Here is a 16,802-nt window from a genome sequence, read left to right on the forward strand (position 1 = left end):
CTTTCCCGCGTTATTAGTTTATTCTTAGAATTGCTTTTCAGGCGGGCATATGAATCCTGGAAATTTACATGATTACATCCTTGAGTACAGGTCTGGCCTGGGTACACATCCTCAGATCTTTTCTTGGAAACATCACCACCATGAATTCAGGTTGAAATGATCAGGTGATTAGCAGGTTATTTCTGCAGCCTCCTATTACAGGGGCTATAACTATCAGCTGCAAATGTAATTTTCTTCTGAGAACGACAAAAACAGCTCCTGTGGCCTCTGTTAATTAATAGATGGCAGCAAGCTTTGTATCAAGGACTTAAATGTTTCCTGCTAATGCCAGGTTTGTTGCTATTATTGTTTCTCCTCCTGACAGTGGAAGGCTTATTATAGTGGAAAAGCTACCGAGGTAGAATCACCATAATTAAAAAGACTTTTCATGAAACACGAAGTGGCAACAGGAAGACTGTCCTCTTTGGAGCTGGTTAAATATGAAACTACTTAGTGGCCTGAAGAGTCTGAGGAGCTGTTGGTATGTGCTGAAGTGTTGTTTGGGGCCGTGTATTAAACAAAAAGGAACTTATACAGCATAAAATTACAGAATCACAGAATCCCAGAATGTCAGGGATTGGATGGGACCTGGATAGCTCATGCAGTGCAATCCCCCCATGGAGCAGGAACACCCAGCTGAGGTTCCACAGGAAGGTGTCCAGGCGGGTTTGAATGTCTGCAGAGAAGGAGACTCCACAACCTCCCTGGGCAGCCTGGGCCAGGCTCTGCCACCCTCACCATGAAGAAGTTTCTTCTCACATTTAAGTGGAACCTCCTGTGTTCCAGTTTGAACCCATTGCCCCTTGTCCTATCATTGGTTGTCACCGAGAAGAGCCTGGCTCCATCCTCCTGACACTCCCCCTTTATATATCTGTAAACATTAATGAGGTCACCCCTCAGTCTCCTCTTCTCCAGCTCCAGAGCCCCAGCTCCCTCAGCCTTTCCTCACACGGGAGATGCTCCACTCCCTTCAGCATCTTTGTTGCCCTGCGCTGGACTCTCTCCAGCAGTTCCCTGTCCTTCTGGAACTGAGGGGCCACAACTGGACACAATATTCCAGATATGGTCTCACCAGGGCAGAGTAGAGAGGCAGGAGAACCTCTCTTGACCTATTCGATTCAATAATCTAATGAGAAAAAGAAGGCAAAAGTAGCTGGTGGCCTTTAAACCTATGCAGATTCCCTCCATACTCAAGGTGCTTTCTCCCCCATATATTGTCTCCTGCAGTGAGACCTGAGGTTGGCATCACAAAATCACAGAATCACAGGCTGGTTGAATTTGGAAGGGACCTCTGCAGATCATCCAGTCCAACCCACCTGCTAAAGCAGGTTCAGCAGAGCAGATCACACAAGAAGGTGTCCAGGCGGGTTTGAATGTCTCCAGAGGAGACTCCACAACCTCTCTGGGCAGCCTGGTCCGGGTTCGGGCACCTCAAAGGAAAGAAGCAAACCTAGAACAAGAAAGTCGGGGTCAAATACTGCGAAGTATTAAAATGTAAATGCTACATGTATGTGCAAAATTGAGATAAGTCAAGAACTGGAAAGTTTTTCTGAGCTTAGAAAGGTGCAAGAAAATAGTTAGATGGTTTATTAGCACGCACTTAACATAAATCACATGTACTAATTCTAAAATTAATCAATCAATCAATCAATCAATCATCTTTCTTATGAGACTCATTACAGAAATGCAGACATACTAAGAAAATCTGTGTAATGCACATTCATGAACTCAGTAAATATTAGTACAAAGCCAAATCTTTAAAGATCTGCTGGTGCGTAAATACTAATGACAATTCCATGACAAAGGGAAAAGAATAGAAAGATAATTTGCATGATCCCTGTCTTTCTGCACCTACCCATTTTCACAAAGAAATTTTGAAATCCAATGTCCCATTCCAGCCGCTTTTGACAAAGGAACATAGGCTGAATAGTATTTATTTTTGACTATTTTAATGAAAGTAAGGAGTCATATGCTACAGCATCACCTCTATAGTGCTCTAAATTGAGGGAAAGAACAGTCAGTGAGACCAAAACTTATTAGAAATAACAGAACCACATGACAGTTCAAACTTTCAAGCTTATTTTCATTTAAAAATATATAATTCCTTCACTGTTTCCAGTAGTCACAAGACTTTATGCATTATTTAGGATCTAAAATTTCTGAACATTGAGTAAAGGGTGATTTTATTTTGTCCAGAAAATACTGCTGGCTTAGGAAAAGATCCTATAGCAGCACTGTATATGTCAGCAAATAAAGCTTTGTTTGTACAGAAAAACCTCATTATTCATGAAATATTTGATTGCTCAAAAATAATTGAAATTATTTTATTTTTGTTTGCATTGAAGCACTGTTGTTTCCTCTGCCCAGTTTGTTGGGAACATTTAGGGGGAGAATAGAGGAATAGACCCTATAAATTCTTTTTAAGCCATTAATTGGAGGGAAAAGTAGTACTTCTGTCTTTATACTAACACATGGTATTCTTTAAGACGAATGGTATTCTTTGAAAAATGAAGATTTGGATTAAATGAACCATTTGGTGAAATAATGTCAATTTCATACTTTCCTTTCAACTGAATAACCATACGCATTAAAAGTATAGAGGGCTTACACATTATAAAATCTAAGAGATTTTTTTTTTTTAATTCAGAGAAAATAATTGCTAAAAATATTTTTGTTTGCTTTTTTCTTTTTTTTAATATTTAAGAAATTTCAAACCTTTAGATTTCAAATATTTAGGTTTAGAGGCCAAGAAGAGCTTCGAATCTAAAAGAAACATCATACAACCTTTCAAATGTGGAAAAAACCCCAGCTATGGTAACTTTGACTTTAAAAACAACTTATCCTAATTTCTCAGTAATGAAAAACTAAACATAAAGTCAGTTATTTACATGGCTATATTTGCACACACTGAACAAGAAAAGTACAAACATCTTCACAATCACTGGAATAAACTATAGATTTGGGAATGATTCAGCTCATAGTGAGCTCAGTGGCTCGTTATCTGCATAATGACGCTGCTTCAGAGAATAATAGAGGGAAAGTGTCCCCAAAACAGGGCAGCACACAGTTAGGGGAAAACCTTCACTAGGAAAGGTCAAATTGAGTCCAATTGGGCTGAGGAGATGGCTACACTGAGTTATTTCCCAAAGTGTGTGAATGCTCTAAATATATATCTATTTATTTAAAGGGATAACTGCACCTCCGCGAGCCCTGTGCATCCTGCATCATTAAGTGACCTCAGAAAACATCTCCAAGTCCATTAGAAGATTCTGAGAAGAATGTCAAAGAAATTCCAATGTCTAAGAAGTTCCATTGTCAAAGAGGTGTTTAGAGATAAATTGGACATTACCGTGAAGACGTTTAAAACTCCCACAACTCATGAAGACAAAGAGCTTCTAGGGAACAAAAGACTAATTGAAAGCAGGATAAAAATAATGTGTTTCTGGAGCTCTGGTCCAATCTGTGCAGATATTTTAAGAGTTGTGATTTGGACTTTGATATTTATATTTTTGTAGCTTTGTTTTTGGTTTTGTGTTTGTTTGTTTTTGTTTGTTTGTTTGTTTGCAAATGTAACTTTATGGAACATACTTAACGTACTCAACTCAGGACAGGGAAACCCAAGTACTCAGCCCCACTCCCATTGACTTCTCATGCCGTGCACTCCACCGAAGGACCGAAGCTCTTCCTGAAGCTCAGAAAGCTCAGCCCCAATGATACAGTAAATGCATAAATTAAAACAAACAAAAACAAACAAACAAACAAAAGCCTATAGTTGCAGCATTTTAACCAGACAGCCCTTTCCAAAAGCGCAAATCCCTTTTCTATTCTTGCTAAGACGTGCTGTACATATCAGAGTTGCTTGTTTTCTGGATGCTGGGTCGCTGTTTGGCCGTATGTCACTAGATGGAGCTGCGGACCTACTGAAGGCACCGGGCTCTGTTTCTCCTTCTGCCCGCAGAGGCCACCCGAGCTCTTCGCAGATCCCGTCATCCAAGGAGCTGAAGAAAAGCTGAATTCAGCCCAGTGACACATCAGTCAAGATTTTGGAGACGGCAGGTAGCCAGTTTGATTCAGTCGCTGTGAATGACGATGACCTCGAGGGGGAATTCTTTAAACTCGGTCTTGAGCGATCCTGATTTTTGCAATAGAATCGTAGAATCATTTCAGTTGGAAGACACGCTCAGGATCATCCAACCATAACCTAACTCTAGCACTAAATCATGTCCCTAAGAACCTCGTCTAAACGTCTTTTAAACCCCTCCAGGGATGGTGACTCCACCACCGCCCTGGGCAGCCTGTTCCAATGCCCAACAGCCCTTTCCAGGAAGAATTTTTTACTAATATTCAATCTGAACCTCCCCTGGCAAAACTTCAAGCAGGCAGAGATAGGGATGGTCAAAAAGTTGCACAGCAAAGAGTTTGTGAACAGAATATATCTGTGATAACTATGGGTTTGGGATACTTTCCCAATCTTAAGAATGCAAGATGGGAAAGCAAAGGACAGAGTAGCTAAAAGCAGCATTTTTGAGAAGCTGCATCTTTGCAGAAGCACAGGAGGCAGATGGATCTCTCCTTGCTCTACATCACCAGCAAGCCTGGTGGGACAGCCCTGAATTGCTATGCCAAAACCTCTGATGTTCCCATCCTCTCTCTTTTCTTTATCACTTTCCATCAATTTACAGAGCCAAATCCTGCAATTCTGTGGTCTGATGCTCCTCAAAATTCCAGGTGCCCTCCTAGCCAAATACAGAGCAATCCCAGAGTTGCTCCATTTCCCAAAGCAGATATGTTTACCTGAACATGGCTGCTTATCACTCAGCTCCATTTCTAGTCTTCCTGACATATAGTTGAGACAACTTGATAAAAGATGGAGCAGCCCACAAGCAGTGTAAAAAAGATATTAAGCTGCTAGAGAGTGTCCAGAAGAGGCTACAAAGTTGGTGAAGCGTTTGGAGGGGAAGCCCTATGAGGAGTGGCTGAAGTCACTTGGTTTGTTCAGCATGGAGAAGAGGAGATTGAGAGGAGACTTCACGGTGGTTACAGCTCCTCACAAGGGGAGCAGGAGAGGCAGGCACCAAACTCTTCTCTTTAGTGACCAAGGACAGAACCCGAGGGAATAGCAGAAGATGTGCCAGGGGAGGTTTAGGTTGGACATGAGGAAAAGGTTCTTCACGCAGAGGGTGCTGGACGCTGGAACAGGCTCCCCAGGGAGGTGTCACAGCCCCAAGCCTGACAGTGTTCAAGAAGAGACTGGACAACGTCCTCAGACACACGGGGTGAACTGTGGGGTTGTCCTGTGCAGGGACAGGAGTTGGACTCCATGGTCCATGTGGGTCCCTTCCAACTCAGGATGTTCTACGATTCTGTTATTTTATGGTCAAATCTTCCAGTTATTGTCCTAATAACGTCCTGCATTATGATAATACTATACAATGTGGCAATTCTACAGCAATACTCAAAGTTTATTTCCTGTCTCCAAAGTACATTAGATAGATGTACTTTCTCTTTATCAGATGACGAAAGCACTGTGAAAAGATTTAATGGCAGATGACCCAATAAACCACACACTTTGTGTAAATAATTATCTAGTATATAAGCTGTATAAAATATGTATGTGTCTATGTGGTTTTGTACAGGTGTATAACACTTTTGTATATATCTACCTTTCAGTGGAGGCAAACTTTGCCATGTTTACAGCGTATTCAGTCTAGAAACAGCAATCACTAATTAGAGGGTATATTTGCAGAAGGGAACTAATTGACTCTTTAGTGCTCTGACTATCATAACAATAAATCTAAGCAAATATGACAGCTGTTGGTAGAGACTTTTTTTTTCCCTTTTGCTCTTTTTTGTGTTATGATTACTGTTTAATTTTTGACATAGTGTGTAGGAATCCTATTTTTATAATGTTCAGAACATTTTCTTCCACTGACTTCATATGCAACAGGTCTGTGCCAAAACTGAGAACCGAAAGGCCTCAGTTTGAAAAGGGCATATTTGTGAGTAACTTTGACTCACGTGTCCATTATCTGCTTTGTGTAGATGGCAACATTAAAAATCTGACCTTCTTAAACATCAACACTGCTTCCAGCTTTAATGAAGAAAAGTCTGAAAATAGATACGTTTCATCAGAATGGCAAACAGAATTGGAGAAAGCAAAAGATTTGAGCACACTCTTTTCTTCAAGACTCAAACAGCAGCAGCAATGATGTTCAGCCTAAACAGAGCCTGGGGACAATCATTCCATGTTTAACTCAGTTGTGCTAATCAGCCTTAACATCAAGCAGAAGTAGGCCCTGGAAAAATGGAAAAATCAGGGTTCTCTGTGCAAACCCATAGGCATTTCTTTGTTCACTTGCTGGTAAATTAGATACCTGGAGAGTTTATTTCCTAAAGTGTGTTCATTTTCGTTTTTTATTTGGAAAAGATGATGCCATCAATCTTTTTAAATCAACCCAACTTTGATCTCCAGGTCAGGCCAGTAGGGCTAGTTTGTACCCGAGTTGCCTTTACCTTTCTGTTATGTGAAGTCCTTTGGACAAGGAAATAATAAGTCATAGAAACAAAGTTCCTATAGAAAAAGGTAAAGGAAAAAAAAAAGAAGGGAGGCAGATGCCTTGTAGCAGTGACTCCAACAAACTACCAGGCTGGTATCTTTTACTTCTCTACTGTACCAGTGCACCATTAAAAAGCCACATGCATTGCTGAAGGCACCTCAGCAGTACAACCAAAATTGAGCAGTTTGTCCTATTCCTGAAGTACCAAAGCCTGGTAACTCCTTCAAAGGGAATGTAGCATGAGTGCCCTGAGAAACAAGGTGAGGGAGATCGAGAAAATCAGGTTCTTGTATTCGTATTGCTCCTGGAGAATAGGAAAGGTGTTTCTGGGGTGATGTTGCAAGGGCTGAAATGTGTTGCATCCCTGCATCTCCAGCTTCTGCCCTTCTGGGGCTAAGCATCTTGTGTGTGTGTATGCTGTTCATCATTGGGACACTTCACCCGTGACTATTTTTTACATAAATAATAAGCTTCGCCAATATTTGGAGACTGTTTGATATATCAGGGATATTTTTTGCCCTGTGAGGAGTTGTGTTTTCTTTTTCTTTTAACTGTCTGAACATTAAGCAACAGAATCCAACTCTGACCTGTACGTCCAACTGTGAGTTCATGCTATCAAGTTAATTAGAGGAATGACTTAATAAGCTTACACAGGATGTGCTCAAAAGACAAGGATACTGGAGACTTTGGGGAGAAGTGTCCATCAAAGCAGCTACACATCAGGGAATGTGTCTTGGTTTGTTATAACTCTAATAGGTATATTTCTGCCCTGAGTGCTGTGTGAACTGACCCTCTCTTCTTAACCTTCTGTCTGATTTCTCTATGGGTCTTTTATACCTGCTTTCTGGTGAAGTAGGAAAATATCTGTTTTTAACAGTCTTTCCTTGCATTAAAAGTCATCTATGCTTTAATCTAGGATCACCACTGATGGCAGAAGGAGTGGAATTAAGGACCTAATTACAAGAATATCACGCTGTGGCAGGCACTGATTTTGCTTGCAAGTAAGTCTCTCGGACCAGCCTGCTGGTCATTAAGGGTAGAGAAATGGACAAAGAAAGAGATCAAACTGATGAGTTAAATCCATAAACTAGCACAGCTCTGAAGACTGAGGTTTTTTCTTTTTTTAATTTTGTGAACTTTCTATGAAATGTTTTCATTCAGCTATTATTATTTTTTATGTTGTTTTTTTTTTGTATGTGCAAGCAAATTTGCAATCTTGATGATGTTTTTATCCCTTCACATTTGCCCTGTGTTTTCAGGAAGCTGAAATTTGTATTGTGATGCAACATTTTTACTCTATATGTTGACACAGAAGGAAAAAAATAGCCTTTCTGTCATATCCCAACGTCATCATAACTACAGCATTATACTACAAAAATGCTCACCACAGCCTATTTCCTTCCTTAGTGAAGCCTCCTTTAAGGTGTTACCTTTATGTTACCAGAATTTAAGTTCCCTTTGACTAGAAAGGAGAGTCCTGAGTCCAGACTTGCCTTTCACGTTGTTTTCCACATCATGGGAGTTCATCTTCTCCTTAACCCCAGACAGTTTATTTCTCTTTCTTACTGTTTTAATGCTACTTTCAAATGATCTAACTCAGTTGTTGACAGTTATTGTATGTCCAGCCTGACACAATTCAGATGTTAGCAAACATTGAGTCCACCATGTGAAGTGACCATAAATCAGCTATTAGATACTGTTCCACAGAATTCTTATAGTCCTGGACAGTGAGCCTCAAAGAAAGACAGAAAGCTACATTAGATTTGTTACTAAAATAACACAAATACCTCCCACACAGTAAAACTGGACAGGGGTGGAGTAAATCAGGCACAATCAATGTAATTTTTCAGTTATTTTTTGAAGATATTGAGCTGTTTACATGTCATTTTTCAAAAAATAGAGTTGAGGGAAAAATAGACATTTTCCATCCAAAAAATCACTAGTGATAAATGTCATCCTCTCACATGAATTGAATGAATGAGGAATATTGAATGACATATTTCAACACTTTGTTTCATACAATAATAAGCGTTCTGTAGCAAGGATAGTATCTGGATGGATGACCTTTAGGGAAAAGTAGTAGTTTTTCTTATCCCAGCTGCGATGAAGATAGATGGAAGTTTGTCCATTTTTTTCAGCTGTATCAGCTGTGGATATTGAATGCTGGAAGGATTATTGTCTAATTTTTGTATCCTTTTCCCTACATGTTGGAAACAGACTACTGTATTAAACGAACTCCTGGTCTGAACATTTGTGTTCTTTGGTCCTCATTGCATTTCTTAATATATGTATATGCAGATGGACTAATCCAGGCATCATTGAAAGCAAGTTTGTGACTAAAATAACCAAGTTAGACCAGAGACATAAATCAAATCTATATGACCACTTGTTAAAATCTTTCAGTGTTAATTTTCTCTTGCACAAGCCACAGATAAGCACAATTTCTCCAGCCAAGCCCTGTAACTCGACACACCAGAACTGGATGTATCCTGTATCTGCTTGGTACCCATCACAAGGGGATTTTCTTGGCTATCCCCAAAGCCTCAAAGACAGGCTTCCAACAGCTGAGACTGAACATTAAATTTGAAGCACCTCAGGATGAAGTCAGAAGGTCCCAAACCCCGTAATCTGACCATGACACGAGAACAGAATTTATTGTTGAAGTGTATGCCTTCAACATTCTTTTTGAAGTTAAAAGTTAAATAAGAACTTTTTGGACTGAAAAAAGATGCTCACCAGATTCATTAGAGTCTTCATGCTTAAAGCCTGGACAAAAATCCATAATGGGGATTTTGGTGGCTACCCCCGAAGTACCAGAGATGGAAAAAGATCAGCTTGGCCTCAGTGCCAAAAGGTGCATGTGGGAGAAAATGACAAGGTCCTTTAAGAATTAGAGGCTGTTTTTCCTTGCTTGCAATTTCTAATAGCTAAATATTCCTGGCTTGTTACTATTGCCTTGACGATGAATAGCCTACACTGTTTCTTTTTTGAACAATGTTGTTCTCCTAAGCATCTGTTGCTTTTATAAGCACACACAGTCTACTACAGAATTTTCTGTTGCGATCCCCAATGATTATAAAACATTATAGCTATTGATAATGGCTATGTATGTTCTTTTGTTTTTCTCTCATTCAGATAGTTACTGTTACTGTGCCTTTTGCTTTACAGCATCCCATCTGGTGACCCAGATTACCTAGATTTGTGTCAGCCTTGCTTCTCCCTCACTTGCTTAAAATATCAGGTTATGTTAAGGGCATTCTCTTCTTCCAAATGCAAAGAGACTTTGGTTGAGGGCTGCAGTAACTTTCTAGAATTAGCCACATTTTTTTTTTCCAGATTAAATTCAATAATCTATTTTGGAATAATCATTTTCGTATAACCAGTGGCAGTAAAAATAGGTGATAACCATCAGAGATGGAAATGATGCAAAAAGACCCCACATTCATGTGCAAGACTTCATTTATATTCAGTTCTAGCGTAAAAAAAAAGCGTGTATCTGTCTTGACCTGGTCACTGGCTGAGTCCAGTCTAAAATCTAAACATTTCTCTCAAGATCAAACATACCAGCATGAAAAAAGCGGATAATGGCCTGTTAATCTATTAACTTACTAGCTAGTGCTGTAAGAGGGTGCTCATGGGATTATGAATTCCTGGGTTCAGGGATGGGTTAGCAAAGCCAACCGACCAGCACAGGTTGCTCAGGAACTGTCAGGGACACACAAGAAAAGAAGGAGCATGCTCAATTGATGGTTATATTCAGAGCCTTATGGCCTCAAACAAAATCAACAAGGAATCCTGTAGAGGAACCACTAAAGGGACAAATAAAGGCTTACCAGGACTGATTGAGATTCCTTGCAGCAAGTTAGTGCAGGAAAAGCATTGGGCACTAATGTACACAGTGCTTTAGAATCTGAATAATGATATTAAGGAACCATTAGACCAAATAGTTACATTTGTTTCCAAGCGAAACTGATGGAATAGATGGATGATTTACACCCAACTATTGCAATGTGGGCACTCTTTAATTCGGTAGACAGCTTCAAAACAAGCAGATTTAAGCAAACTATCCATTACATGCTGAAGTTCAGACCCCTACATTCATCTTTGGCATTTGGATCCCAGCCTACTCCAGCTGTGTGTTGCCATTAATATTTCTCTAACTCCACCGTTCTTCTTGCCACCTACTGCCCATCCACCTGAAGATGCAAATGGGAGTTTTGGCTATGGGAGGAGAGAGAGGCTGATTTATCAGGTCATTAGGCTTCTCTTAGCAAAGATCCTTCAGCTACAGGATGTGCTCTATTTAATGAGTTGTCTACAGATTTTTGGTCATATTGGTTTAAGGCACTCTATATTTGAAGGAGAGAAGGCACATGCTGAGCTAGGGGCCAGCTCTAATTATGGCTGTTGACATACGAAATCTATCCTACATATTGTCATAATCATGAGTTCCTTAGCTAGCTCCTTCAGCCAATGAAGTCACCTTAATGGTATTTAATATCTTCTTTTTCTTCTTTTTGTCATTAACTTGCTCCATTTCCAGCTCTTTATGATTTTGTTTTATTCCCTTCAGTTACAAGTTCTATTTGCATTTCCAACCCAGAAATCGTCCACTTGCAGCTCTCCTTTCTGATCTCAAAAGTTTATATTCTGCCCTAGCCAGAGGTTGAGCTAGTTTCTTTCCAGAATTGGAAATGGTTCATAGTTGCTTAGCACATTAAAGACACAATAAGGAATTAATCGTATTTTCCTCTTCTTGAAGAATAGCATAAATGTATGAAGTGCTTGTTTATGTCAAACATTTACTGCAGTGAGATTTTTTGGTGTTTACTTCCCATCTCTGTGTCCCTGTCCCACTCCCCTACCCTCCACCATAGTATCTACTATAATGAATACTGAAAATGAAGGTAAAATTCCCTATGAGTCTCATGAAGATCTCTAAGGATACAGAGGACTCTGACATTGGCCAGGTAAGAGGAACCAGCCTGGGGCTTTGACTTAACTTTGGCATCCTTCTAAAATGACTTTTCTTGATCCAGGTACCTGGTACGTTCACGGCATGATGTTAAGTTAATGTATCCAAGTCTTTTTTGTCCTCTTGAAGAAGATCACTTATTTTTCTGGAATAAAAATGATAGTAACTGCAGGACTTAAATGTTGCTAATAGAAGACACTTCAAACAAAGTGTTCTAGCCAGTGTCATGGGGCACACAGAAGACTGAGCAATGTGCTATTTTCAGTAAATGGTGTTGTCCTGTCAGCTTCTGCAGAGAAAAACAAGCCTGAAGCAAACTTTTCTGAAGCTGAGACGAATTAATAAGGGATGTAGAGCTAACATTAAATTCGCTGGAATGATAGGCACATTTTCTTGCCCATTGGCATGTTAAATGACTTCCCTTGCACTCTAATTTGGCCTCTAAGTAACCCTTACCTGACCTTTGTGACTTGTGTCTAAAACAGGTCCTCTGAATTTTATTTTTGTTTCCTTACATTTTTGTTATTTTTATTTTAATTGTCTGAATTTTGTTCATTTCCTCAACTGAAATAATGACCTGCTTGAGAAAGGGCCACAGGTCTCTATTCAGCATTTTTTTTTCTTTCTGATTTGTGTCCCTTAGCATTCCCTTTAATTAGTGAATTTGAGCTAGCTTGCAATACTCCTGGCTTCTTGTGCAGCCTTTAGAAATAGTTAAGGTTTTCAGAGTTACATAGACCACCGGTTGAAATCCATTGTTGCATGCACTTACAGCTTGATGGACTATTTATTTACACTGGAAAGAAAATGTTGACGGTTCAAATCTGACACATATTTAAAAATACAATATATTTTTACAAAACCTAAAGGATTTAGGTGCCTAAGCACTCTGGGCATCAATGGGAGCCAAACATTAGGTGTGTCTGTAAGTCTGAGATTTACATGATGATGACATCACTGCATGTTACATGCATGATTAAGCACACAAATGCTTTTGAAAATCTGATTATCAGTGACCAGCTTCAAAATCACATCATCAACTAATAGAAAAGGTGGAAAACATGTTAATAAGTCATAATGACGACATGTTATAGCTGTGGTGTTCTACAGAGAGAAGCAGTAGAATGTAGGCGGAGGCTTTATTTTAGATAGTTGTAAAAACTTATTAGCCTGGATAGTATAGTAAGGAAAAAATAGCGAAGCTTTTCATTATTTAGTATGCTTTACTCCAATGAAAATATTAGCTTTATCAATGAACTTTTCTTGCATTAGAAGTCATTATTTCTGCCTCTGTACTTTAAACATGAAAAGATTGATCTTCTCTTCTCTTCTCTTCTCTTCTCTTCTCTCCTCTCCTCTCCTCTCCTCTCCTCTCCTCTCCTCTCCTCTCCTCTCCTCTCCTCTCCTCTCCTCTCCTCTCCTCTCCTCTCCTCTCCTCTCCTCTCCTCTCCTCTCCTCTCGTCCTCAGGAGGATCCAGGCAAAAAACTGATCATCCCTGTGAAGGAGCCACTTCAGCCCCTCACTGGTACAAACTGAAGACAACAGGATTGATTGTGGTCCTAGACATAACTGTAAAAATCATAGGACCTTTCAGAAACTTGTGCTGCCTGCCTTGGATAAATCCAGTACTGTTGTTCTGGATGCATTAACAGGGCAAACATTACACTATCTCATGAAAGAAAGGTTTGGATGGAGCTGTATTAGCTTTTTATCAGACCATCTGAGATATCTGGAGAGGATGGATGAGGTGTTTGACGCTCCTGGGTCTAAGAAGCAGCAAACTTCTAACCGAGAGCAACTGTTCTGAGTGTAAATCAAGTAGGTCAATCGTTGAAGAGTGGTTGATATCTGGAGGGCAGAGGGATGTCACCCAAGGTAAACTTAGAGAGAGAGGAGACAGTGACAGCTAAATAATTGTCATCTCCATTAAGACATTGCTGTGCACGGTAAGAAAAACCAGTTCCACAGAGAGTTCGGTCCTGACAGAAATCAAGTGGAATATAAATCATTTGTGGTCATGTGGATGATACCCATGATTAATTTCAGGCATGTAATCGATGAGCAAAGTTAAGAGCCAAGGGACAGCTCCAAAATTGGACCTGAGCATCATCTGGGTGCCTAGGTTTAAAACCACCACCTGAAAACACCTGCACATCTGCCACTTAACCTAAATCTGCTTTTCAATGCTAAAATGCCTGAGGCACCTACACTTGTGGGCCGTCTGTCTCTGAGCATCTCAGTCTTGCCAGTGCTAAGAAAATTACTGTTTTATATTCCCCTTTTTCTCCTTACAGGATTCATCTGATAAACACTTGCTGGAAACACATATCAGATATTTCCTAGCTTATCTGCCACAGAATCACAGAATGCTTGGGGTTGGAAGTGACCTCTGAAGATCTTCTAGTCCAACCCACCACATGAAATAGTGTCTCAGTTTCATGCTAAAACAGGGTCATAGCTACACAAATATCCCTCTTTCTCCTCCCCCCATATGAAAGAGATTTTATGGGCACAGTGTGTTTGATTCTTTCTGTGCCTTGGTGAATGTCCTCTCCAATCTCTATGGAAAATGCTGCAGCCACGAAGATAAGAATTGAAGAAACTTGTGGTGTTGTGCCATGCAAATCCCTTTCACATTTTTTCACTAGCACTAAGGACAATGGTGTATTACTGTGCAGTTCTGCTATTCTGTGTAAACCTGGAACGAAGCTTTCAAGATGCCTTAATGAGCTAAAAGATTCAGTCCTGAAATCCCTTGGGCTCCAGCTCTCTAACTTGGGGTTCCTCTGCTTTTTACTTCAAGGGACACCCATTCTTGCCATGAAGCTAAATCCTGAATACAAAGTGCATTTCTTCTTTTAATAACCTTTTTGATTCTGTATGTCTTTCAAGGCATTCTCTATGTTTGCCTAAAATAATTTAAACAACTGAGCTAATGAAACAACACAGTTAACAAAACAATGGAACTAATTATCATTACTCTGTCTCTTTTCCATAGCTACTTACAGCTGCAATAATACCTTCTTCTCCTCATTGTAATCCTGCATCAATACCATCCAGACTCTACTTGCTAAATACTACAAAAGCACAACTTATATGAAGGTTAGTTCCAAGTTACATATGTATTGATTTGATTGCTAGCACTTGTGAATTAGTTGATTAGATCAAGTGAAATAAATAACAGCTGATCTCACAGGGAGGTTCTTTCTGTCATTTGACTTTGTGTTGTTTACTCAGATTTTTTTCCTTATTTCAAAACCTATAATAAGGTAAGATTTATAAATATTCATTAAGTGAATTTAGTGGTGTTCAAGAAGTGAAAGTGTATTGTTACAGGCCCGAGTGTGGGTTGTAGTAATTGATGGTCTAAAAGATGTGTTTCACCTTTACATTTTCCATATCGCTTAATGTGCATGTTGCCTTTTGGGATGTTTTTTGGGGCATGTAGAAGCTGACGTGGTCCAAAAGAGTTTCTGGGAAAGGTGTTACTGGTTTCCATCACTACTTCAGTAAGGAATTCTGGGATTTCAGTCTTGTTAATAAACCAAGGCTCCTTAAATACAACTGGTACAACTACTAATATTATTACAGTACAGTTATTATTATTTCTTTTCTTGTGGAAGTTGGCAGGAATACTTATATTTTTTTGGATTTTTTTGTGCTGTAAGTAAAAACACTGACTGTCCCAGGTGAGGCTGCTGTGAGGGAAGATGAATTGAATGAACTTGACAGTACAAAAGGCTCAGAAATCTGAGTGCAGTTCTTGTTCTTGCAGGTCTTAGTTTGCTGCTATCACTATGTTACTTCCTGCTCCCTCAGCTGGAGCTAACAACCTCAAGAGTTTAATTTATTATTACACCCCCACAGGTGTCAGACACTTTTCATTTGAAGCAACTAGTTAGCATAGTTAAATTGCACAACTGTGGCCTTCTCAGTGTCTACTAGGCTTGGAATGTATTACTTCTGTTTCAGATCCACTTTGCTTTGCAAAAAATAAGGAAATTTAAGTTGTCAGACCTTCAGGCCTGGCTTTTCTTTGTAAGATATAGTTTTTTGTTCCTTTCATTAACTTTTTAAAGTTACAAAGAAGAAGTTACGTGTCCTGTTTCTATTCTGTTTTGTCTTTCATTTTATTACTTCTGCTGATATTGGCATTTATCCAAGTAATCTAAATTCAGTTTGATCTTTCTAGATTGATTTTTTTCTATTTACTGAGAGTAACACTAAGAAAATATTTGTATAGCTGAAGTGGATCTGTAGAGACACATCGGAATATCTATACAATCTTTATATAGTTTATCAACATTGTCAGTTCTTATCTAATTCCAACACTTACATGACCCCGTTATTGAGAAATCTGAGCATTTCACTCTTTTTTTCTTTTTTTTTATCTTGACAGTGCTCTTAAGAGATAGAGACATAATATAGTGTTTCTTGCAAAGTTGGCTGAAACCCACAAGATAAAGCCCAGATTCATCAATTTCTTTTAAACAACATTCAATCTACTGTGTTTTTATGACTCAGTTATTCCCTCATTTAGGGACCACAGTCTGATTAAGAAGCAGATGCTTAAAGGTAAATAGATTTGAAAAAGATACAATAGTGAGATATTTATATGGAATTTATTGGAAATAAGGCTCTAAATCCTGTTTAAAAAAAAAAAAAAGAAAAAAGTAAATTGTATTTGGGAAATGAGATTTAAGCATTTCGGTTACTTGAGTTTTATAATACTGCATGAGGAAGCACTGCACATTCCCTTAAGAACATGGTCCCAACTGAATTGCATAGAATAATGTTGGTAATTCCATTAAAAGTAACTGAATCTGAGTTTTCAGACTAACCATTGTCCCAGCCTCTACTCACATGTGCTTACTGTGTTGCCCTGAGTGATGAATTTTATATGATGCACCAACATGGTACAACTGTCCCGCTTCAGAAACAGGGGACGTAGAGAACACATCAAGCTCTCCTAGTTCCCAACTCATGTCATCAGGAGGAGTTTTCCTGGTCACAACCTTGTACTGAGCACTAGTGAGGTCGCACCTAAAATCCTGGGGTCAGTTTTGGGCCACTCGTGATAAGGCTTTGAGGTGCTGGAGCGAGTTGAGAGAAGGGAAAGGAGCTGAGGAAGGGTCTGGAGCACAAGTGTGATGGGAGCGGCTGAGGGACCTGGGGTGTTCAGCTGGAGAACAGGAGCTGAGGGGAGACCTTCTGATCTCTGAACTGCCTG

The sequence above is a fragment of the Patagioenas fasciata genome, chromosome 2, assembly GCF_037038585.1.
Source record: "Patagioenas fasciata isolate bPatFas1 chromosome 2, bPatFas1.hap1, whole genome shotgun sequence".
Taxonomy (NCBI): domain Eukaryota; kingdom Metazoa; phylum Chordata; class Aves; order Columbiformes; family Columbidae; genus Patagioenas; species Patagioenas fasciata.